The following is a 27,236-nucleotide window of genomic DNA, read 5'->3' on the forward strand; positions in this document are numbered from 1 at the left end:
TTGTTAAAAATTGCTCAAGGTTATTTCTTTTATACTGCGCATGCGCAGAAAAAAATTGCAAAAGTTTTTTTTATCATTTTATAGGGAATCGTATTTGGCAACTAATGATAAAAGTTTTTTTTTAAATATCTTAAAAATTTAAAGAAATTTTCTAAGTAGTTTTTATATTCTTTTAAAGAAACCTCATTACGTTAAGGGGCTATTTACAAATTTCACATATTGTATACTTTAAACAAGATTTTTTAAAAATGACACTGGCATTGTGGGTAATCATCCCCCATAAAAGTATGTTTTCTGTTACATGGTTTCTTTCTCTGTACCGTCAAAGTTTAGTTTCCGGACGATTATTGTAATGTATTATTTATTATTAAATTTTGTCTTATGACACCTGATCGTTTTAAGCTTTTATTTGAAAAATGCAAAAACTACTTAGAAAACTTTTAACTTTTTAAACTAAAGCTTGAAACTTTTTGAATTTCTAAGATATTCAAATAATTTTTTCTTTATTAGTTGCCAAATACGATTTACTACAAAATTATGAAAAAAAATTTTAAAAATTTTTTCAGTGCATGAGCAGTATAAAAGAACTAGCTTAAATACTCATAACTTGCGTATTCTTTAAAATTTTAAATCGACAATTTTGTAACTAATCTAAAATTGCTCTAAAAGTTCTGTTTGATTCCATTAAATATCTATAAAGTTATAATGAAAAAACGTAAGGCAAAAAAATTAATTTTTTATAGGAATGTCCATATCTATATAAATATTTAATCTAGGATTACGAATTTTTATGCAGTTATTAAAAATAACAACTAAAGTTATCGATACAAGTTAGAAGCTTATTGTTCGATTTTCTGGCGTAGGGAGTTCAAAAATATTTGTTTTCTTCCGTAACTTATTGTAGGTTTCTAAAATCTCTGAGCTTTAAATTTTATTGCTAAGTATAAAAAAAGCATAAACTAAGCATCTCTAAAGTTACAAAATAATCCCTTAACTATTTCTTGAGAAATTTAAAAAAATAACAAAAATTGAAAGTCTCTCTTCCATTATTGCAGGGTAGTATATACTTTTGCATGTAATTAGAGGGTCAGAAAAAAAAATATATAAAAGGCACGTAGATGTCCCATCTGCGTGAAAGGGTTAAGATAAATTACCGTAACATGTAAAACATCTGACTAAACCTTTTTGGCAGCATAATACACTAAATATCAACTATGTTTTATGGAGAATAAGTGATAGATCTGCGTCAAACTAAAGGAATTTGCGTCAGGTAAAAAGAATTTGAGTCAAGTAGTGAAAAACTAGAAGTATGGCAATTCAATCTTATAATATTACATATCAGCTCTACTTGGTCCTTCAAATGGGATGAGAACCGTAAAAGACAAGGAGTTCATGCCTTCTTTCATGTTTTTCGTTTGCTTTTGTGCGGAACTTTTTACTGTCCTAAGTCCATTCAGTTAAGAAGAGCGGAATTCTCCGAAGCAAATTAGTTTGCCCCACGCTTCTCAACCTCCCACATTCAACATGTTGAACTCTTGCCACTTTCAAAGGTCTTGACAATGGGCGACCATTTTTAGGGCGGTACTTTGGCAATGGTGTTCACCAAGAAACTTCAATCACATTGTATGGGTAAAAAGGTATGGGGTGACCACCTTCCCTTTTATTCCCCTTTTGTAGTTTCAGTCATATAAAAATGTCTCAGCAGAGAACTATCTGCAGAAGCTTCAAAATTTTTAGTTATGTCATATGAGAAACGTAATTCTTAAGTAACACAATAAGATTATTGCTATTTTAAGAATTTTTGCCTTCCAAACTTAGGAATAACAACATTCGAATTCGATTGCCTTCAACAGGGTGCGTAGCCAAATTATTCAACAAAAAATAAGCACCTTTTAAGCACTTTTCAAGCATTCAAATAATATTTTTAAGCACTTTAAAAGAATATCATAATTAGGCAGGGTTGGAAAGTTTTTAACAATTGACGGTTTTGTCTAGTTTTAACATGCCAAAAAAAAAAACATGTGGTGTTTCAACACGTCATGTCAAAAAAAATAAATAATAATAAATCTTTTGGCGGTAACAGGGTGCGTAGCCAAATTATTCAACAAAAAATAAGCACCTTTTAAGCACTTTTCAAGCATTCAAATAATATTTTTAAGCACTTTAAAAGAATATCATAATTAGGCAGGGTTGGAAAGTTTTTAACAATTGACGGTTTTGTCTAGTTTTAACATGCCAAAAAAAAAAATGTGGTGTTTCAACACGTCATGTCAAAAAAAATAAATAATAATAAATCTTTTGGCGGTAACAGGGTGCGTAGCCAAATTATTCAACAAAAAATAAGCACCTTTTAAGCACTTTTCAAGCATTCAAATAATATTTTTAAGCACTTTAAAAGAATATCATAATTAGGCAGGGTTGGAAAGTTTTTAACAATTGACGGTTTTGTCTAGTTTTNAAAAAAAAAAAAAAAAAAAAAACCTGTCGGGTTTTAACACGTCATGTCAAAAAAAATAAATAATAATAAATCTTTTGGCATTGTTTTTGACAACTGTCAAAATTTTTGAATCATGTAAATCGAATGGCGTTTTCATAAGCTACGGTCTGACGATGCGCCGAAATAGATTGGGATTGAATTAATAGTGAAAACGTTGAATAGAACAATGTAAACAGGGTCTTTCTGCATAATTCGTAGCGAAAATCAACATGGTAAAGGAAAAATCTCAATTAAGAAAATGTAAAATTAAGCACTTTTTAAAAACATCCAATGAAAAAAGCACCTTTAAGGGCTTTTAAAAAACGAAAATCGAAAATAAGTACCTTTAAGCACTTTTTAAAAACGCTACGCACCCTGTTCAATCAAACCATAATATGACTTATGATGACGAACATAGTCTAAATTAACGTACCAAATAAAATTTTATTAATCTGAAAGCACAAAAACAAATATTTTTTGCACTACGAGCATCAATCATCATGACGAATGTGCAAAATAATATACGGGACACCATAAATAACTTTTGATCTAATGATCGGATTTTCGTGCACTATAGCATTCAATCTTAATTGTCAGAAGACTTGACCTCAAATATGATAATTAATTAGAGCAGGCGATATTTTAAGATACAAAAACGTACTTTCTATGAATAAAAATACCTTTTTTTAGACGAATTTGGATTCTTAACTTTCAAAATGGGTGGGTGGCCGCAACCTAGAAAATAGGGTCCCAAAGCCTGGCCACGAGAGTGGTCGAAAGTTTGGGCCCCTTAATGTTAATTTTACATGTTGTGTATTTCGCCATAACTCGAGAACATTTTACGCAAATAAAAAAAAAAATAAATAAACAATTCCATACTACTATAAAATTTATTTATCCAAAGATAAATCCAAGTAAAGGATAATTTTTAATAATCATTGTATTATATTTTATTATTTTATTTAATGAGGGTCGAAAAATTATTGAATAGCAAGGTATACAAGTTCTTACATGATTTCGAAGAATATAATTTTAAATTGCAAAATACAAAATTTGAGCGCAATCAGTTAAATAGTTAGTGAGTTATGAAATTCAAAAAAAAAAAAAAAAAAAAAAAAATTTTAAAAAAAAAAAAAAAAAAAANATTTTAAGCAAAAAAAAAAAAAAAAATAAACAATTCCATACTTCTATAAAATTTATTTATCCAAAGATAAATCCAAGTAAAGGATAATTTTTAGTAATTATTTATTATATTTTATTATTTTATTTAATGAGGGTCGAAAAAAAATTGAAAAGCAAGGTATACAAGTTTTTACATGATTTCGAAGAATATAGTTTTAAATTGCAAAATACAAAATTTGAGCGCAATCAGTTAAATAGTTTGTGAGTTATGAAATTCAGAAAAGAAAAAAGTCGTACATTTAAAATTTTGTTTTTCGAGAACTATTCAACCAGTTTCACATTAGAAGTTTAATACCAAGGTAATTACTGATCAGTCTCTTTCTATTAGTAATAAAATGCTTAAATAAAATAGCTTTAGTCAAAGATTTAATTTTATTATACAGTTTTAAAAATGTATTTTTAAAATTGCTTCAAAAAAGGATGAAAAAAATTTTTTTTTTATTAATATCTACTATGAAAACAAGTTTAAAAAAAGATTGTTGCTAGAAATCGTATTTTATTTCAAGATTCATATCAGGATAGCATTCCTGTAGTTTTTTTCTGTTGATAATGCTCTAATTACATAGTCAAACACTCCAAGCTTTTGAATCACTTTTTTTAAAAAGTTTTTCCTCAACTGATTACATAAATGAAATGTACCCGTTTACATATCTATTCTCTGAATCAATTCTTAGTTACAAAGGAAGTTCTAAAAAAATGGTATAATTAAGAATATTTTTCCCGCTAACAAACACTCGTGTAGCAAAATCAGCTGATAGATATTTTTACCGACTTTTATTATAAAATAAAAATCAGATATTAGAAAACAGATTATTTTAATTTTTAGCATTATTATCATTTTACATAATTTCAGAACTAGAACATTCTGTGTATTTTAATCAGGGATAAGAAAAAAAAGCTGCGTATCAGCTAAGGACAAGTTTTCATCCTATATGAAGCAATAACTTACCTGTTTTCATAATATGGTCATTATACATAAAATAATGAAAATACATGAAGTAACATCCAAGAATGTTTTAATCAAGGACAACACGGTCAAGTAATTATAATATTTTTTTTCACAACGTTTATTTAATTAACTTGCTTTGCTATCATGTATACATTAGAAGTTCTGTAATGCAGGAATCTCACAATATATGAACAATGGTGCTATATAGGATGGTGTTATAATATTTTATTCAATGAGAGCAAAACGGAAAGAAGCCTTTACGAACAAAAATAAATAAATAAAATGAAAGTGTCACAAGGTATCATTTTCATTCCTTTCCGATAATATTATATAAGTTATTCCCTGTTGCTTAGATAGAGTTAATCACATGCATTTCTGTGACTTTCAAAGTATTGAAAATCCTTTGCTTTTATTAATTGCACAGTTCTGTTTTCATTGCGCATGCTCTGTGCGTCACATCTTGATGTGACGCACGGCACACAACCATCTCAAGTATTCAAAGCTTTTTCAATGCTTCTATGAAAATTCCATGCGTCGTTCGTTTTTCAAAGCATTTTGTGTTGTGACCTATGTGATGCTAAAATTAGTACTTTTTTTTGGGAGGGGGGAGATACATGGCATTGTGTTTTAACAAAAAATCCGCCTAAGGAAATTTATTTAGGGTAATAACTTTCACTTCGGTAAATTTGTAATTTAAAATCTAATACTAGGGAATTCAATTGTTACAGCTAGCGGAGTAAAGCTGCCTTCATATAAGTTTTTTGAAAGCAAAAACATAAAATAACGTTGCATGTAGAAGAAAACTAAGAAAATATTTCAAGGCTGTCCCGACGAATATTTGAATCAAATCCCAATTCCGTTTATGACTGTGGATTTTTTACTACCTAAGTAGCATTTGCGTCTGAATAATATTCAATAATTCGACAAGTATTACTTTTTGTTACTTGATTATGTCCTAAAAAATAAAACGTTTTACATGTTAAACTTGAATCACAAAATCAGTTAAAGAACGTATAGCTAGTGAGTAAGGATAAGTATGTTTAGTAAGAAAATGTTTAGTTAAATAATTTGTGAGCAAAACCTAATTTTTTATTCTTCAATCATCGGAGACAATACAGATGAAAATAAATAAAGTTTTCAAATTTCAATTTTCCATTACTTTATCCTTTTCATAATGGCGCCACGGTGTTTATTTTGAGTACTTTATACGACGGTGTTTATTTTGAATATTAATTTGATTATTAAACCAATATCATAAATAATATGCCGGATGAATACCCATCCATCAGGGTACGTAGCTAAATATTTCAAAAAAAAAAAAAAAAATAAGCACCTTTTAAGTATTTTTCAAAATCTAAAAATTTTTTTATCACTCAAAAATACTTTTAAGCACTACATTAGCAAAATGCAAAATAATTTTCAAAGACTTTACATGATTATGATGAAATAACTCAATTTTGCCAAAGAACTCTCGTTCTTGATAACATTAACCACTATAAAAAGATAGAGAGATTTTTCGGTTGGATTTCAGAGGAAGAAAAACCAGAAATCGGGAATCTCTTGCAAAACGCAACCGAGTTGCACATGATTTTTAAAAAGCAAAAATCTAAAATAAGCAAGCACCTTTAAGCACTTTTTAAAAACGCTACGCACCCTGCCCATAATGGTCGATAATTTCAACAAGAATAATTAATTACTTATTTAGATACAAAACCCATCGAGACATATTCAAATTAGTTTTAAATTATTAATACATATTATATACATATTATAATTATCACATAATTATTTATTTATTTTCTTAATCTATAATCTACCAGCAGAAACTTAATCAACATGCTTGATGGAAAAAATATTAACAGCTTATATCATCACAATAAAGGCCAGTTTCAGTTGACAGACCAACCTGAGAGAAAGTACACACCTCCACACAACAAAAATGCCACTGGTGGTTTTGCTTCATTCAAAAAGGAACACCATAATTTTCATAATTAGATCACTAAGCTGAAAAGACTGTAATGGATTCAAGAATTTATTGTTACTGCTGCAGGAAGTAGCAGTACAAAGAATGAATTATGAATCACCCCTACACAGGATTAAATTGGCGATGAAGAGAAAAAGAAAAAAAAGAAAATGAAACTCCAATTAGTGCTTTATAGGGACTCGAGAGGTGATGTATAATTTAATGCATTTTTTTTCCACACATGGCGCATTTATTGAAGAAGTCCTCTGGATGGCTTTTTTTTTATGCATGCACATCCGGGCATATTGTCACTGATGCGCGTCCCTCTTTTTCGAGAAATACACGCATACAGCACAGGAAATTGAAAAAAATATTAAAGAGGGAAAATATTTCCTCTTTCTGTGTTTACCAAGTGTCATTTATTTTATGTTTATATTCACATTCGCATATTTGAGACCCGCATCAAAGATTTTTTTTTTTATTTCTTTATGTCAGGCACTTAAAAAAACGAAAATATACGGATATTGAAAGTAAATATTTCAGATCCAGGAAGGTTTTGAAAACAATGAAGTTCTCCGGAAAATTGAATTCAAGAAAAAATACATATGGGTAACAAACATGCAGATTTAGATTTTACTAATGCATATCGAATTCTATCTCACTATTAACCTATTGAACATTTAACCTGAAGTTTTTCGACCATTTCACTTGGCTGCTTTTCTGCATAATTTACACGTTTTTCTTATGTGTTGCAATGGAGGAGGAAAGATTCTATTCAAATTTACTTAAACGCTTAACATTCCGATGGTTAATTTTGAATAAATTACGTTAGGCTTTAGGAGGTAACCGAAATATTTAACATTGCCTACATTATCCAGGGTGCGTAGTCAAATCTTTCAACAAAAAATAAGCCCCTTTTAAGTACTTTGTAAGCACTCAAAAAATATTTTTAAGCACTATATATATTAACAAAATGCAAAAGAATTTTCAAAGACTTTACATATGACCATGATAAAATAACTAGTTTCTGACAGACTCAGCAAAATTATTTATATTAGCCGCCATAAAAAGATCGAGAGATTTTTGGTTCGATTTCAGAGCCTGGAAAATGAAGCCTGAAATTGCAAATCTCGCACATTGCAGCAGAGCTGCACATGAGAGAGCAATAATCTCACCGAACCCAGCTCAGTATACGCACATCCGGACTCGCAAGTATTTCATCAAACGTGCAAAATGATTGGCGCTTTCATAAGCTATGGACGATGGTACGACGAAATAGATTGTGGTTGAATGAAATGTGAAAACGTTTAATACAACAATGTGAAAAACACGCTTCTGCATAATATCTGGTGAAAATCGACATGGTAAAGAAAAAATTCTCATTTTCGAAGAGGGAAAATTAAGCACTTTTTAAAAACACCCAATGAAAAAAGTACATTTAAGGGCTTTTAAAAGACGAAAATGGAAAATAAGCACCTTTAAGCACTTTTTAAAAACGCTACGCACCATATTATCAGAAGGATTGGAATATTTTGCATTAAAAACGTCATTGAAGGAATCAAGATATCGAACACTACCAACGTTTCCAAATCGATCGAGATATTCCACATTGCAGTATTTTGGAGGAATCAAGAATATTTGACATTACCAATGTTATCGGGAAATTCGGGAGATTTTGTATTACTACGTTAATCCTTTACAGAACAACAAATTTCGGTGAAAATAAATAACTGGAGCAAATTTTTAACAGCGATTTTGTTAATATTCAGTGTATTTTATGAAATAGTGCTATGAATTTCATAATTTTTTTCGAATTTGTGACTGCATTAAAAATTAATTATTATTGCTTAAGTTATCATAGATTTTTTTTGTATTTAACATAAGGAATCTAAGTTTTTCCGTTCTTACACTTCTACGTTACATAAGTAAACAATAACATTAATATAACATTAATAACACAGCTTAGGGGCTGTTCAAATAATACGTCGTAAGCTTTTAACGCAGGGAGAAGATTTGTCATTTGCTTATTTTTTGTAGACAAGGGAATGGGAGGAGGAGGAGCTATGCTTACATAAGACGTTAAAATCTCATAATTCCAATTTTTATTGAAAACATCAAATTAAAAATATAACAAAAAAATTAAACATGGAAAATTTGGAATGGAAATTCAATTTGGGGAGAGGAAAAATTGGAGAAATTCCCTTCGAAGAGTTTTAGGGGTCAAGAGATTAGAAAAAAAAATCAAAAGGCTCTTAAAGAATATTTTAATTAAAAGTTTATAAAATAAATTATAAAGTAACTTCATAATGCGAAATTAAATCTATTATTTGAATTAATCCTAAAATTAGATTATTAGTAAAACAAAAACCGGAGGTGGGGTTGCAACTACGTGTGGTTTTTACGTAAGCATTAAAGAGGTCATTTGCTTTTACTTGCTTACAAGGGGGAGGGAGAGTCTAAAATTGCTAAAAATATGCTTACGCAATACTTGAACGACCCCTGGAAGAAATATGAAAATTGCATAGCAAAAAAACTTACTTTTGTGATGGATATTTAGAAAATTCTTTAGAGTCGTTCTCATCTTGAATTATCCGACCAATCAATAAGACATTCACTTATCCAATAGCAGTAAAATCTGAAATTTAAAAAGAATCGTTATAAAAAAAGGCAACAATTGTAACCATATCGTAAGGCAGAAAAAAAATATCTAATCCCCTCAATTGCCAGTAATTTATGTTTCGATGTAACTGAAAGTTAAAGTGAAAAAAAGGAAGATATGAGATACAACAAGAATAAAAAAAAAGAAGAAGAAAAAAAGGATTTTTTTTCTCGCTCACAAAACTTGAGTATCTCCAAACGAATAGTACACCATATTTTTCCCTCTACAATATTAAATCTGTCATCAGCGCCAGAATTCAACACCATAGAAGGAAAAGTTATTACCCTTAAACAGATATCGTACTATACCACTAAGAAGAGAAAGCAATGAAAAAATGCTTTATAGTAAAGGAAATAGGTTTTTTTTTCTTCGCAATTTGGTTCAAGAAAAAATAGAGCCACCTAGTTGCCACTGTTAAATGGGGCATACCACACTTAAAAAAAAGTCCTGAGAAAGTAATTACATTGATTAGAAAAAACTTAGGATTACTCGATTTTATCATTAAAACCTTCAGATATCTTAGACCTGCAAAGGTTTCGCATTATTTAAAACAGTTCAATGTATAATTTTAATAATGTTAATTTTGATCCTTCAGATATCTTAGACCTGCAAAGGTTTCACATTATTTGAAACAGTTCAATGTGTAATTTTAATAATGTTAATTTTGATCCTTCAGATATCTTAGACTTGCAGAGGTTTCACATTATTTAAAACAGTTCAATGTATAATTTTAATAATGTTAATTTTGATCCGTCAGATATATTAGACCTGCAAAGGTTTCACATTATTTAAAACAGTTCGATGTATGCATTTAATAATGTTAATGGTAATTTGACAATGTTAATATTTTTCCTTTTACAATATTAAATCTGTCACCAGTAACTAAATTCAATCACATGCGAGGAAGAATTATCACTAGATTCGTATTCTATCTACATAACGTTATCACATTTACATTAATAAAGCCAGATTCCATGGATATATTTGATTATATCAATATAAATGTTATATTGATAATGTAAATATTTTTACCTCTACAGTATGTATTATGCTTATGTGTCACCAGTAAAAGTATTCTTCTCCATATAAGGGGAAAATATTAATCTTTAAAAGATATCCCTATTTTATCTACATATTCGTATCTGCACTATTCATATTAATGAAAACAGTTCTTTGGGTACATTTAATATTGTTAATTGCCATGTCACCAATTTAAATTCCAAAAACACTTCGTTTTTTAAAAAAATTTTGAGACATTTCAAAAGAAATTATCAATTTGCTAGTAAAAAACAAAACTACTTAAAATAATATGATTCGTGAAATGAACGCTTTGATTTTGATTTTATATGCTAAAGTAAATGTTAATTAGGTAATGTAAACATTTTTACCTCTTCATAAGATAATACTCATATGTGTTGTCAGCAAAAATATTCTTCTAAAAACAAAGAAAAATGGTCACGCTTCAATAGTTATTCCTATTTTATCCACAAATTCGTATCCGTATCATTAATATTAACAAAAACAGTCCTAAATATGCATTTAATGTTATTATAGCCACGTCATCAATGGGAATTGCAAAAACACCTCGTTTTATAAACAATCTGAGAACTTTCAAAAGAAATTATTAATTTACTAATAAAAAACAAAACTACTTAGAATAATATTATTCGAGAAACACACTTTTTTACTTTGATTTTAAAATTTACTTAACTTAGTTTTTTAACATTTGAAAAATAATCCTAAATGAAAAAAGAAAAATATTTCTAATAACTGAAAAAAAAAATTCCTTGAGTCTGAAATATTAATAATCAAAGTGTAGTTGAGGAATTTTCCGAAACTAAGCTGGTAATGTTAAAACAATCAATCTTAATAAATTTCAATCTTATCCTGATAAATTAAATCGATCTTAGTTGAATTCCGTAACAATTTTATGACTCTCCAAAAATTTAATATAACGCTAGCAATTTTAAAGCAATTGTCTGTCAAAATTAGTTAAGATTTCTATTAATTTCAAATTCTAACTTCCAAAATCTCGTTTATATTTATAATATGATTCTAAAAGTGTATAGAACAAAACAAAAGTCAATCAGGATCTTTAAAGTAGGAAACAAAACTTTAGGGAGAAAAAAAATCTAAAAGAAATATGCACTCTCAAAAAAAAGAAAAAAAAAGTAAATAAATAAATAAATAATAATAATCAGTGCAGCGCTTAGAACCACAATCATTACTTCGAACTGTAATACGGTGCAAATTTGTTGCAACCTTAATAACCATGTAGTTTGAGACAAACGTCAATAATTTATTTAAAAGTGTTAAAGGAAATATTATTACAAGAATATAATTGAAAAATACATTAAAAAAAATAGGTTCAACGTTGAATTATAATATGGTGCATATTTTCGGCAACCTTAATAATATGTTAAATTGAACCACGTTGTTTTAAAGGAACGCCAACCTATGAATTTGAAAGTGTTAGAGAAAACATTACGTTAAGAATATAAATCAAAAATAAACTTTGAAAAAAATCGGTTCAACGTTAAATCATAATATGGTTCAACCTTAATAAGACTTTAAATTGAGCCATGTTCCAATTTATGTTGAACTAATGTACCCTGTAATTAAGTTTAAGAAAGTTAATGCGTATCAACTTAGGACTATATTATGGTTGTTATAAATTTGAACAATTAGGACTATATTAAGGTTGAGACACACTCCTATATTACACCTATATTGAGACACATTCCTATAAGAAAATTTTTGGAGTGTATTGAACACTAAAAACAACGTTAACGTGTATCAACTTAGGACTATATTAAGGTTGTTATTAATTTGAACATTATTATGGTTGAGACACACTCCTACATTACTCCTATATTGAGACACACTATTATAAAAAAATTTTTGGTGTGTATTGAACACTTAAAAGAACGTTAATGTGAATTAACATATCACTATATAAAGGTTGCTGGGAATTTAGACAATATATAATGGTTAACCCACTCCTATATTCATAAAAGAAATTTTGGAATTTATTAAACACTAAAAAAAAAAACGTTAATGTGAATTAATTTAGCGCAATTGTAAGATTGCAACAAATTTGGACACTGTTATGGTTTAACCTACTCCTGTGTTTCTAAGAGAATGTTTGGAGTGTTTTGAATACTTCGAAATTGTAATCTAACAGAAATTGTATTTTGTAATTGTCTAATTGTAATCTAACGAAATTGTAAATTGTAATCTACAATTAAAACTAATTGGAATGAATTTAAGATTAAAACTAGTTCAAAACACTTTACAATTCCATTAAATATCATAAAAACTTTTGTCTGCCTCATTAAATATATCAGAATAACTAGTCATTATCTAAGTTTATTTATAACAGACTATAATAGAATGCAACCATAATATTTATATTTTCATAACAACCATTCAATGAGAATATATTAAAAAAAAAATTAATTTCGAAATACAATTTACCAGCTTTTTCATAACAAATGCATTGTGAACAAAACAGCAATCATTGAATATTTTTCATTTTGCACCCTATTAGCATATGATATGCTATAAATGAAGGGGGAAAAGGACATGCCAAGAAAACAAAGCTTTTGACGTTTAATATCTTGTTATTTTACAAAATCACCTTATTATACATTGCAAATATCATTTTCTAGTAAATACCCTAATGTACCTAAGCTATTTAAACTGTTTAAACCCATAAAGGAAAGTACAGAAGAAAAAAAAAACATTCAATTGTGCATAAGGCGAAAGGTCAAGGTCCCAACACTTTCCTCGAAACCAAGGTCACTCAGTAGAATACTAAGGACATAAGAATAAAAACATTTAGAATTGAATAAATAATTGAAATTATATTTTCGTCAGTGTCCCATTACCTCTTAATCACTTATTTTAAAAATGAGAAAAACTAAATTACCACTTTTTTTTCACTATCTTAATCAGAAAGTTTCTAAGGTAAGAAGATTTAATCTTGAGGAAATGGGTATCATATGTCAGTGGTTTCTGTCAAACTGGTTGCATGCGGAAATTGTAATAATTTCGTCCAATTTTGAATGTTAACATGCTGTGGGTTAATTTAGCCATCTTTATAACCCATTAGATACAAGAAGACCATGACCTTAGTAAAGTTTTCGTGTTTTTCAGCAGGTGTGTCAAACTCAGTTAAGCATTAAGCAAATATTACCATCCTATTGTTTGTAAAAAAATAATTTAATTCATTGTATGAGATGTAAAAATTGGATAAAACTGCTTCTTAGGATCAATCAAAAAAATGTATTACGATGAATTTGCTTAAATAAATTTTTTTTAAATTGCTTCTAAAATTAAATAACGCTTAATCCAAAAATGTAATTTTCATCCATAAAATTGAGGATATTTCGTCTTTAAAAAAAAAATAACTAAATATACTAGTAAAATGGTAAAAAAATAAGTTTATATTTTAAAAACTTATGAAATAACCGTAGTCAAATAGAACACTTTGTACCAAAATGTTAATCACAGTACGTAACAGTGTTAGAATAGAAGTAATTAATTACTTGCTAACTTATTTTACAATAAATTATAGCTGGCACATGTAAGGGTATTTTTTTATCAATTACAAGTAATTAATTACTTGTAATTGTGATAAAAATCGTGACAATTTTATTAACTATTAACGCAAAGCAATCAATTACTTGCAAGCGTGATTACAAGCAAACATGCCTTACGATTACAATTGTAAACATGATTAAAATATTTATTAGCTACGATTATCAGTTATAATGATCTACTATCACACGTAATTATGATAACGTTTTATCGTAAACACATGTGTATTCTTGCTTACATGCAATCACAATTACAAGCAGTTTTGACTTGATTACAAGTAATTGATTACTTGTAATCAAGTCAAGTCAATTAAGATCAATATTACAATTTAGATCAAATTTTCATAGTTCCAATATATATTGTTATATATAGAAATGTTTTAATAAATTGTGATCGCAATTACATGTAATCTTGATTACAAGCAATTGATTACTTGTATTAAACCATATTTCTCTCAGTATTGCCTTTTATCTCAAACTTTCATAGTTACAAAGTGGATTTCATAACAAAATTATTCGATAAATGCTATAAATTAAAGGAAAAATAGTTAAACTACATTGGTTAGTAAATAAATTTGACAAACACGTCCTGTATCATCTAAAGTGTTAAATATTTTTAAATGTCAAGTAAATATTTACAGCTTTAATACAAAAAATGACTTCCTTTTTCAGAATACGGAATGTTTACGATTGAGGAAATGTCGTTTTTTGTAAAAGGTTAAAAATCAGAACAAAATTTTCGAAAATTGTTTTCTCAGAACTGAAATAAATCTTTTTGCCCTCTAACGGATTGATATATGAGTAGATCGAAGAACAGTAAGTAGAAATAAGATCCTATTATTATTTAGTAGCTTCTGTTTGATACGAAAATTGATTTCCGATAGATGATCATCAGAGTCAAAGAATTGAAAATATATAAGCAGAAAAATATGAAATCATTTTGAACTTTTCATAAACATTTAACCTCTTCAGTCTTTTTTTTTCTTTCCTTTTTTATTGAAAGGAAAATATTTTCTTTTTTAATTTTTTCATACATTCGATAGTATCTCTTCATTTTACCACTACCAGAATATCAGTAAAAATTATGGAAAGTACTAACCAGATGCGTTAGATGAAATCAAAATTTTTATGGAAGAAAGCTACCAAATTTTTATGGACCTATAAAGCCCTCTTTCCTTCCTGAATTTTAGGATAAATTTTTGTTGTCTTGAAGCATTTTTGTTCATAAAAAATTTTTTATAATAAAGTAATATTCCCCATTACAATATCTTTAAAAAAAGTTGGGAAATAAAGGAACTCGCAAAAACCCTTCTTAGCTGTGCTACTGGTTGAATTATGATGATAATCAAAGCGAGTCTTCACATTGGTTTGGTATGCAGGGTTCTCAAAAGTAACGTGGTTTCATTGTTTAACATTAAAAAGACGCACTCTGTACAATTGCAAGTTTTTTTAACGTACATTTCAAGTTATGTCTATTTATTTAAAAGCCATTTTAAGTTATGTCTAAAAAACAGCTCCTAGAAGAAATAATAAAATTTCAACTCAAACTTAGCAGAAAATGGTCAAGGAATTTTACGACAAATAAATGATATTATTCCTTAGATTTGAATAAAAATAATCCCAATTCTTTATAGCACGTAGGAAAAATTCCCAAGAATGAAAACAAAACATGGCCTTTAGATTTATTGCCATAATAAGCCTACTTTTATATAGTCAACATCATTATCTTCTCTACCTTATAGTTATAACTTTCAGTGAAATTAGTGACATAAAAGCTTGAACAAGAGCAGAAAAAGTCCATTTGCTTTCTCATTAGTCCATCCTTTTTAATAGGCATGGAAAAACCGGCTACTTCTATTACTCCAATAAAAAAAAGGTAAGCTTTTACAGGCAAGAGAATGTACAGTTAGTATTCTTAGAAAATGACCCATGTGCCCTTGAGAAAAAACTAATATCACTATTTATATTATTTAGTCGAGGAATATATGTCACGAACATTTCCTAAAAATCATTCATTATTTTACGAAAGAAAAATTAAACAAGTTTGCTGACTTAATAAACTGTTGTACTTCAAGAAAAAAATACATGCCTTGATAAGTAGGTAAAGATATATAAATACTATTTAAATGGAATATAACTCACAGAATTATTAATCATTCCTTAAAAGCAAAGTTTGAAGGTCATAATTATTCAAGAATACAGCACGATTGATAAGACAGTGATAAAGCTAATAATAAAATAATCGAGTATATATTAAATATTGAATAGCTTATCATTGGAAAAAGTATGAAAAAGCAATCTTGAAGTAATCACTATTCAAATAAACCGTTTTCAAGAAACTCTATTTTCATTTCAACTTAACAGATACTGTTAACGCAAATATTTTAAAACGTATAGTTCATTTTCATTATTTTGAGTTACAGTAATTTGAATTTGTTGAATTGAATTCGTCAAATATTGAATAGCTTGTCATTAGAAAAATTATTACAAAGATATCTTAAAAAAATCAATCCAAATAAACCATTTTTAAGACATTTTATTTTCATTTCAAATTTACAGATGCTGTCAAAGCAAATATTTTAAAAAATGTAGTTCACTTTCACTATTTTGAGTTACAGCTATTTGAAATTGTTTAAATAAACTGAACAAATATTGAATAGTTGTCATTAGCAAAATTATTACAAAGAAATCTTGAAATAATCACTATCCAAATAAACCATATACAGATTTTATATATATTACAGAGACATTTTAACAAACTTGAATTTGAGAAGTCAATGGAATATGTTTTCACTGAACGGAGGCTTAAAAAGTTGCTAAAATAAGTGAATACGCAAAAATTTATAGAACTAACATTTTCTTAGAGATCAAAATCTGCCAAATATTGTGCCCTAAGTTTTTGCAATTTGGGTTCATATTTAAAAGCACAAAAGAAATATTATACAATCAAGATAATCCAGTTAAACAGCGCTATAAACTTGTCCAAGGTAAAAGACAGAAAACAAGCTACACTGAGGAAACAATACAAAAAGTAAATTTAATACTTCATAAATCATAACTCTAATATAGAAGCCATGACTTGATGTAATATGGAAGTTACTAGAGTTTACCTACTGAAGAGCACATATAGGATTTTTTAATGATCCGAACCACGCAATATATTTGTTAGAAGAGCAGGAGATAGACAAAAATTGTTCATACTGAAGTGTTAAAAAAGGGCAGCAAACTTTAAATATGTTTATTTAAAGAATGAAACAAACTTAATACACAACACTTAACTCATAAAAATATTGAACGAAAGATCATTGCTATCTGAATGCATGGTCATTCAATATTTAACACAGCATTTGTAGTAACTATCATTTGTTTGTTCACTCGTGTTTATTAATACGTAAATGCTATGCAACAAGTCTGCAATAGAAATGAACCCGAATCTCTAAGCGATAGATGTATGCATAATAAATATAAAGGGTGGATTTAGTTTATGCTTTTCAGATTAATCATAAAATACCATTTTTTGTTTGAATGAAAAATTGAATTATAAAAATACAGGTCCACTTTGTGGTTAAGATTCTAAATAGCCATTAAATAGGATCAGTATTATGTGTATGGTGGAGGCTTAAAATCGTTGAGTACCAGTTTCTTAGGGAAGAAAAAAAACCAGTACACAATGCTGACCATAGTGTTGATCCTCATGCCGTTGGTCAAGAAATTGTGGAGCTTTAACCATCCTGATTTACCTAACGACAACTAGCTACTTGTCGACAACTAGTTATTTCAGGAGTTATTTATAATGCTTAATTTAATTAACGAAGTCATCTTACATAAGTAAAATGATCTGTGCAAGGTGTTGCGTTGCACAGTAGTAAATGTCTACAAAGTTCATTAAAATCCGAAACTTCGGAATGCATGGTCATTTTTATAGTATATGCAAGTGCAGTCACTTTCAGTATTTGTTAATCATGTTTACCTTTACGTAAATACTAAGCGATATGCCAGTAATGGGAATCAAACCCGGTTCTCTACTGCGTGGGGGATAAGAAAAGTTTGGCAAATAACAATGATAGGTTTAGCTTACATATCTGGCGAAATCTTAAAATTCCACATTCAATTTGAATAAACATATTAAAATAAATTGTAAAATTACATCTCTATGTTACTATCAGAAGTAATAAATATTCCCTTCCTTTGAAAACATGAATTGAAATATCAGCAGAAAGCATTGCGTTGCCCTTATAGTAGTAGTAAATGCCTTAAGACAAGATTCATAAAGATTCGAATCTAAAGTTGTGTCCAAATGGAAAGTTATAGAACAGTAGAAACAGTGATAAGATAATATGAGTGAGCAAGAAGTTTTGGTGCTCATATTACGACAGAATAAAACAGCCGCTGATGTTGAGAAGCGAACTGATAACAGCTAAAGATAAAAAGAAAGATGAAGAAAAAGAAAAGATAAGATTTTTTTTAACTGAAATGGTCTTTACAATCGAACCCTGTTCGAGCAACTGACGTGACAGAAAGCATTCGTTTGGGGCATCATCATCTGCGTATCTCAAAGAATAGGTGGGGCTGTGTAGATGTAAAATTGAAGGTTACAGTGAAAATAGAGTCAGATTTTTAAAGCTCCCGTTTTAAACGTTTTTTTTTTTTTTAAATCCATACAAACGATATTTTTTATTAAGGAAAGAATTTTATATTAGGTTACAGAGAAAATAGAGTCAGATTTTTAAAGCTCCCGTTTTAAACGTTCTTTTTTTTAAATCCATACAAACGATATTTTTTATTAAGGAAAGAATTTTATATTAGTTTATGTAAGTCATATTTAATAAATAATAATAAAAAGAACATTCAGTTATTAAGAGGTTGACAAGAAAATATATATGGAATTTATTAGTTGTAACTAATCTGAATATCTGTCAAATGTTATCTTAAGTCATGGGTCACATTTGTAGTAACGGAAAAGTTTACCAAATCAAAATCTTTTCAAGAAAATATAAAGAGGATTTTCAATTGCTTCCCACGAATGTTCAATGTAATATTGACCTTCAATGTAAAATTGAAGGTTACAGAGAAAATAGAGTCAGATTTTTAAAGCTCTCGTTCTTTTTTTTAATTTATACAAACGATATTGTTTTTTGTAATGAAGAAAATTTGACATTAGTTTATCTAAGCCATGTAAAATAATTAATAATAAAAAAGGACATTCAGTTATTAAGAGGTTGGCATGAAAATATAGAAGGAATTTATTAGTTGGAACTGATCTGAATGTCTACCAAATGTAATCTTCAGTCATGGGTCAAATTTGTAGTAACGGAAAAGTTTACCAAATCAATCCTTTGAAGAAAATCTAAATTTGTTTCTTGCATTCCATTTAAATCAGAGGATCTTTAATTGCTTCCCTCGAATGTTCAATGTAATGACCTTCAATGTAAAATTGAAGGTTACAGAGAAAATAAAGTCAGATTTTTAAAGCTCTCGTTCTTTTTATTTATTTATACAAACGATATTGTTTTTTGCAATGGAAAAAATTTGACATTAGTTTATATAAGTCATAAAAATAATTAATAATAAAAGAACATTTAGTTATTAAGAGGCTGACAAGAAAATTCATAAAAAGTGTGTTTTTTTCTATAAGGAATTTATTAGTTGTGTTGTAACTAATCTGAATATCTGTCAAATGTAATCTATAGTCATATGTCACATTTCTTTCTACCCCCTCCCTCTATTTTTCAAAAAATAAATAAATAAATAAATAGATAAATTTATAAATAAATAAACAAGAGGGTAAGAGAATGCCTAAATTATTGGATGATCCTTAATACATATTAATGTTATTTTATAGTTAGAATGCGATCATCTATAAAATAATTGAAAAATATTCAATTTGCAAAAACCGTGCCTTGTTGAAGAAAATTAAGATTTTAAGGTAAATATTTACTGAAAAGAAAATTTATTTATTCAATTATTTTTTTATTAAATTATTTTATTGAATAGAATTAGTTATTTTTTATTTATTTTCTTATTTCATTTTATTTTTGTAGGTGCAAAAACTTTGGGGAGGAACAATTTTTACCGAAATATTTCTCACAATTTTATTACTTAGGTACAATATTATAAATTTAAGAATGCTCCCTATATGCATTCAGAAAGGACATATTTTTAAGAAGACAAAATGTATAAATAATTTGATAGTAGCGTATCGTAATTTTGCGAATTTGTGTCATATAAATTTATAAGAACCTGCGACTAAAATAAGCTACAGCGATAAGTATGGTGCCATGATTACCCAAACCGGTGGAAGAGTCCGAAATTAAAATTTTCAAAGATGTTTTTTAAAATCGCAAACAGTGAATTAAGGGCTTATAGTGTATCATGATTTTGTGAATTTTTGTCATATAAATTTATAAAAACCTGTGACTAAAATAAGCTACAGCGATAAGTATAGTGCCATGATTACCCAAACCGAAAGAGTCAGAAATTAAAAAGAATGTTTATTTTCGGCAAAATTACAGGTGTGCCGTCCCACCCAGTGTCCAATTTCTCTTTCATAAAATTAAATAAACCAATAAAAAAAGGAGTCCCCATTAATTATAAATTTAAATTTCTATGTAATTCACGTAAAATGATCTACTTTAACCCATCAATTAATCGACGCTTGATCAACAATTCGAAGTGAATTAACAACTATCAATTACCTTAATGTATATAATTTTCCCGAAACAAGCAGCCGCAATTAAGTTCGCCTAAGGTTCATTTTAAAAGGTCAATTGAATTAAAGAATTGTTTAGAATTGTAATTCTACTCAATAGAATTCGACTTCAATGAATAAAATCGAGGATGAACAACATCTTTCTTGAAGAGGCGGAATCAAATTAAATGTCTTTGAAAGTAGGATGAAATCGGATCATTTTTACAGATACGCCTGTAGATCATAGGTCAAGGACACAAATATGTCATTTGCACAGATGGTTCAAATTCTTCACGTCTTATCATTATAATTATTTAATTTTAAATACGTGAACTAAAGGAACAGCTTCATTAGAAATATAAATGGAGATATTGATAGCTGTGAATTCGTTACTGAAAAAGGCACCAATGGTTATGTTTTCATTTGAAGTCATTTAACCCGTTATTCTCAAATCAGATTTTCATCTACGTATTGAATATTTATATTAATATTGTCATGAAATGAATTGGAAAATTACTAGAAAAAAATCCTGCAAAAATGTTTCCTGTAGATCATAGGTCAAGGACACAAATATGTCATTTGCACGGATGGTTCAAATTCTTCACGCCTTACCATTATAATTATTTTATTTTAAATACTTGCAGTAAAGGGACAACTTCATCAGAAATATAAATGGAGATATTGATAGCTGGTAATTCGTTACTGAAAAAGGTACCAAGGGTTGGTTATGTTTTAATTGAAGTAATTTAACCGTGATTCTCAAAACAAAAGTTATTATCTACATGTTGTATATTTATATTAACAATATGGTCATGAAATGAATTGGAAAATTACTAGAAAAAATCCTGTAAAAATGTTTCCTGTAGATCATAGATCAAGGACACAAATATGTCATTTGCCCAAATGGTTCAAATTCTTCACGTCTTATCGTTATAATTATTTTATTTTAAATACATTGCAATACAGGGACAGCTTCATCAGAAATATAAATGGAGGTATTGATAGCTGTGAATTCGTTACTGAAAAAGTCACTAAGGGAAATGTTTTAATTTGAAGTCATTTAACCAGTATTTCTCAACACGAAATTTTTCATCTACATATTGCCTATTTACATTAATAAAATAGTCATGAAATGAATCGGAAAATTATTAGAAAATATCCTGTAAAAGTGTTTCCTGTAGATCATAGTCCTGTTGATCATAGGTCAAGGACGCAAATATGTTCTTTGCCCAGATGGTTTAAATTCTTCACATCTTATGATTATAATTATTTTATTTCAAATACGTGGACTTAAGAAACAGCTTCATCGGAAATATAAATGGAGGTACTGATAGCTGAGAATTAGTTACTGAAAAAGGTACCAATGGTTATGTTTTAATTTGAAGTAATTTAACTCGTCATACCCATATCACAACTTTTCATTTACATATTGTACATTTATATTAATAATAATGCCATTAAATAAATTGGAAAATTACTAAAAAATCGTGAAATCAAAATTCTTTGAATGAAATAATAACAATAATAAAAACGAAAAAAGTAAAACATCATATAAAGCGTAAAACAACAAATATATAATTAAAAACTTGATTAGCGGTACGTAAAATTAGGAAAAAAACATATTCTTACAACTAAAAAGCTTCAGGTAGTATAATGATAAGTCACATTTTTAAAATATTTTTAAGAACGATATTTTAAGAGATTTTTTGATGCAAAACACCCTAAATTCCAAATAAAAAATATGTTTATGTGTATTCTGATGCGTTTAGTGGAAATTGTGGAAACATGTAAACAACATTAAGAAAAATGTATAAGGTTAAAATGTCTATTTTGCAAAAGTTTGGCTTAACACGATATTGCCCAAACACTTTGGATTATTTTATTTAAATATTTGTGAAATACAATTTAATTAATAAATACAAAATTTATCAACCTTATCGTGAATCCTATGAACCTGAGAAAAACTACTTTCAAATCAGACATAAAATAAAAATAAGAAAATGCCACCTTGTCTACTAAACGCTTAATAAGTGCTGTTACATTTATAATTTTCAAGTCATTTTTTTATTTTTTTTTTATTTTTAAAAAAAAGTTAAACTACTCTGGGAAGCAGTATATGACATAAAAAAAAATTGTATGGGACAGTGATTTTTAGAACTATTCTTAAAAAGGGCAGGTCACTACGTTACTATTAAAACCTCACTGCTAGAAACGTAAAAATGTGGAGGAAAAAAAGACATTAGATTTATATAAAATAAAAAATAAATTTTTAAAACTATTTATATTTTTCAATTATTTATTTTAATGACACAATTCCAAAATTTGAAAGGTAGTGGTCGAATAGTTTTTGAGAGAGAAACATCTAGAAATATGAATATTTTGATACCATTCAGCGAGAAAAGAAGGAAATTAAAAACTTTTAACCTTTCTCTAATGATCATATTTTATAGATTGAGGCAAATCCCATATTTTGAGGATGAAGAATCTAAATGAATGGAGAAAAAAAAACGCATGGAGAAAGTACGTTTTTGTGTCTGATTTCGTAACTTAAAATATAAAATATCATCTGCACAAGAAATTAGCATATTTAAGTCTTCGAACCATTCAGATTACACAATAAGTGACAATCAGAAGTTATTAAGAGATTCCTATTTTAAATTTGAGCAGTGTACACCACGCAGGCCTTAGCATAAAGAAGAAATACATGTAACCGAAAAAGACTAGAAGGAATACATAGCAAAGTAGAATATAAAAGAAATACAAGTCACCAAAGAAGCATATACTAGGAATACATATCACCAAAGAAGAATATAGAAAGAATACACATCACTAAAGAAAAATATGGAAAGAATAAATGTCACCAAACAAGAATATAAAAGAAATACATAACACCAAAGAAAAATATAGAAAGAATACATATGATCAAAGAAGAATATAGGAAGATTAGATATCTTCAAAGAAGAATATAGAAAGAATACATATAACTTAAGAATATAGAAGAGTTACATATCACCAAAGAAGAATATGGAAGAGTAACATATCACTAAAGAAGAATATAGAAGAGTTACATATCAGTAAAGAAGAATATAGAAGAAGAAATACCTAATCTTGAAAAGAATCTTAGAAGATCTAAAGAAGGAATAAATGTCACCAAAATATCGAGAGATAACTAATTTTATTGATATGCGCAACACTTGAAACATTCTTCGCCACTGTTAAGAAATATGCCAATTATCACAGCTTTCACAGAAAGATAAATATAATGCAAAAAAAATGCACGTGCATAGGTAACACTTAAAGAAACTAGATTCTAGGTTAACTGAAATTTATTCGTTCGCCTTTAGGCAGATCATAAAACAATCAAGAAGGAATACATATCACCAATTTCACGTTCGCCCACATTTATAGTAACATTAACTCACCTCTAAAAGGAAGCATGCAAAGCATCACCAACAAGACTACGAGGTTACGGTTCAGATGTCGGTGTAAATAAAAGCAATTGGTGGACAAACAACTGACAAATGTACAAGGATAGCTGTCCAAGAAGCTGGAAAATAAATTTCCCCTTTCTCAATATTTTAAGACCATGACAAGTATCTCGACAGGGCGCAAAAAGCTTCCATATATATGGCTGGATTTAGACACGGTTACCAAAGAAATTTTTAGCCTTTTCGCACATTCCCGCCTGGCGGGGTGTAGATAATCTGTAACCCAGCAAAATCAGTGGGAAACCAGCGGGGAAATTCAAAGAAGAAATGCTAATGAAACTGCACCTAGGTGTGGATTTCTATTTTTTTACCTAAGTGTTATATACAAAAAATATGACATTAAAATAGTTTTTTTTTCTTTTTATTAGAAGAATAGAGTTCCATGACCGCTCAGATAATTTAGGATTTAAGCTTTTTTGCGCTCTTGCTGTGTTAAGTGAAGATTCTAACGTTTCCCGACATATAATCTGTTATTAACACCCTATGTAACATCTCTTCATACACAAAAAATTTTGTTCGTTTCTCTGGGGAAGAAATTTTTTCATTGTCCGAAATATAGTTCAGGAAATAATAAATTGGTGATACAAAAATTGAGAAAAATCTAATCCCCTGTTATATAGCAAATAAAAGAAATACATAAGATTGTATTATATGAATTTGAAGCTTTAAAATAACATTTTTGACATTTTGAAAAGAATTTACTCCAAATCTGTGAAAACCTAAAGAAAACTTTAAATACAGTAACAACTCTTTACAGAGGGTTAAAAAAGCAAAATGCTTCAATTTATTTTTGTAAGTCCCGATAGCAATGACTCAGCTTAAAAAACATTATCTCAGTCAGAGATTAGAATTCCTTACTTATGTATAAGAAAATAAAAACTAAATAAATATTAAAGAATTACAAATTTCGATGTTATTAAATGAAACGAAAGTTTTATAACATTATATTTATAAAATAGTGATTATATTCATATCATAATGATATAAATTACATTAGGACGGGATGAGTTCGATCCCCGAAGTCGAAAGCTCCCCGTGTAGTAAATGGTGACTGGTGCACGTTAAATCTGTCGAGTCACAAAGTTCTCCATGTTCCCATAACAAATCAAACTTTTGGGGGTACTGAATTGGAGATTGCTAGTTCAGGTAAAAATTACGATCTGTGGATGAATGAATGGATGTGTGAATAGGTCCTCCTTATAAAACGGGCTGTGACGTGTGTGGCTGAAGTCGTATTCTTGGCCATAGATGGCGCCACTATAAAACAAGAAACGCACCTTCTGCCTCAATTTCGCTTGGTTTCGATACGTAGGCTTGATGATATTGGCATTAAGAACAACAACGACAACAAATTAGATTAAATAAAGAATTTAATTATGTAAATTTTTCTAATATGATCATCAGGGGTGATTTCCCACTTTAAAAAAATGTTTTTTTGTGAAATTGTGAAAAATCTTATAATTTTATGAGTATGTGAAAATAAGGCTCTGTTTTTGTGCAAAAGAACCCAAAACCATGTTTTTAAAGAAGTTTCAGTTTTAAAATTATAAAGGAAATGCATAATTGACTCCGTTATTCAAAAGATAAGTTTTGTCAAGAATCCGTTTTCGCAAACTAAAAGACATCAACCCTTTAACGCAGAATTTATGTAAAGATAATTTTCATAATTTTTTCATTATTTTGTTATTAATTTAGGTCAAAATAAGTAAAAATATAATATTTAGCATTTTAACAATTTATGGTTATGAAATATAGCATGAAACACAGGTGTCTCTTACTGCCTTAAAGGTCAAATCTTCCAAACACGGCACACTTCCAAACGATAATTTCAAATTTACACTTATATGCAGTTATTTAGATATAGGAGAAACAGTTATTCATCATTGAAATTTAATCAATTAACAAAATAAACAACAAAATTAACAAAACTTTTTTGAATAAGAATGAAAAAATAAATTCTTCAAACCACTTTCTTCGATTTTGTATTTTGGTACAAATGTAATTCCGATAATGTAACAAATTATTTTAGTAATTATTAGACGTTTCATATCAAAAATGATCAAAATATATTTTCGCTTTAAATGAGAGAGTCAGAAAAAAATCTATAAAAAGGACACCCCTGACCGATCTGCGTCAAAGGATATTTAAAAAATATTGCGTCAAAGGATACTGCGTTAAAAATATTTTTACGTGTTTGTATTTCTAAAAATTACCAATTATTTTTTTACTGTTAAGGCGAAAAATTTATGTAAGTATATACAAGGTATCAAATCACTGCTTTTAATATATATTTTTAGAATCCTTGCCAGAATAAAAAAGATATGCAGAATGGGAAACGAAAATCTATATTTGAGTTGGGGGGGGGAAGAAAAACGCAATCGAAATCTGACGAATCACTATTAAAAAAGCTGGATAAAAACTCATCGAAACTTGTTTGATTTCCGAAAGAAATAGTGGGGAGTTGGAAGACGATTATAAGAAACACTTTCAAGTTTCCACAAAACTAATTCTGATGTTTTTAATTCCGCCTACTTCAATTCCGCCTACTTCAATATTAATTCGTCATATTTCTTTTATTAGTTCAAGTAAAAAATAAAACAAACCGCATTTTTTAATATTTTTATTTTGTTTACAAACACAATATAAAAATGAGTTTTTCTTCTTTAATTTATTAGTACAACGAACCTAAGAATGTAAAAATTCAAAACAAAGAAGAAAGCCCATAATATTTGAAATGCAAATAATATTATCACTAAACTGAGACTTCAGTCAAAGCACAATGCATAATTTTATGTTGATAAATCAAATCAGGCTATCATCTGATTGAAGTCGTCATCAATAATTAAAACGTTAAAATTATACTGAAGAAATAAAAAGAAAACACATCGTCTTTAAAATTACGGAAGTAAAGTCGTAAATCTTGCTGTGTTCAGCGTCTTCTTTACAACCAACTTGCATAATGAAGTACAGTCTTTACAGCCAAGGACGTAAGAGATTTACGGTTGCATTTACATTATAAAAGAAATGCCACAGATAAACAGTTGTTACGCGCAAGCGAACACGTTTTTTAGATAATGTTATTTTAAGTTAACATTATGCAACCTAACAAATCAGTATATAAAGCTATTTTTTATGATTAAACACAGGCAATTAAACAAGCACTTTTTGTCAATGGTAATCGCCTAAAAAAGTTAAGTTTCAATAAGAAAGCTTATTGTTTCCGTAAAAAA

At 28.4% G+C, this 27,236-nt stretch overlaps 1 protein-coding gene across 3 annotated transcripts in view; it reads right to left on the minus strand.

Annotated features, from left to right (window-relative positions):
* Window positions 1-27,236, minus strand: part of LOC107453411 (crossveinless c) — a 326,116-nt gene that overhangs the window by 251,824 nt on the left and 47,056 nt on the right. For all 3 annotated transcript variants that reach the window (XM_043039800.2, XM_043039814.2, XM_043039807.2), the window contains exon 2: window positions 9,109-9,205. The gene's annotated coding sequence lies outside the window, so the exon portion shown is untranslated. The remainder of the gene's footprint in view (window positions 1-9,108; window positions 9,206-27,236) is intronic.

This window comes from Parasteatoda tepidariorum, chromosome X2 (genome assembly GCF_043381705.1).
Source record: "Parasteatoda tepidariorum isolate YZ-2023 chromosome X2, CAS_Ptep_4.0, whole genome shotgun sequence".
NCBI lineage: Eukaryota > Metazoa > Arthropoda > Arachnida > Araneae > Theridiidae > Parasteatoda > Parasteatoda tepidariorum.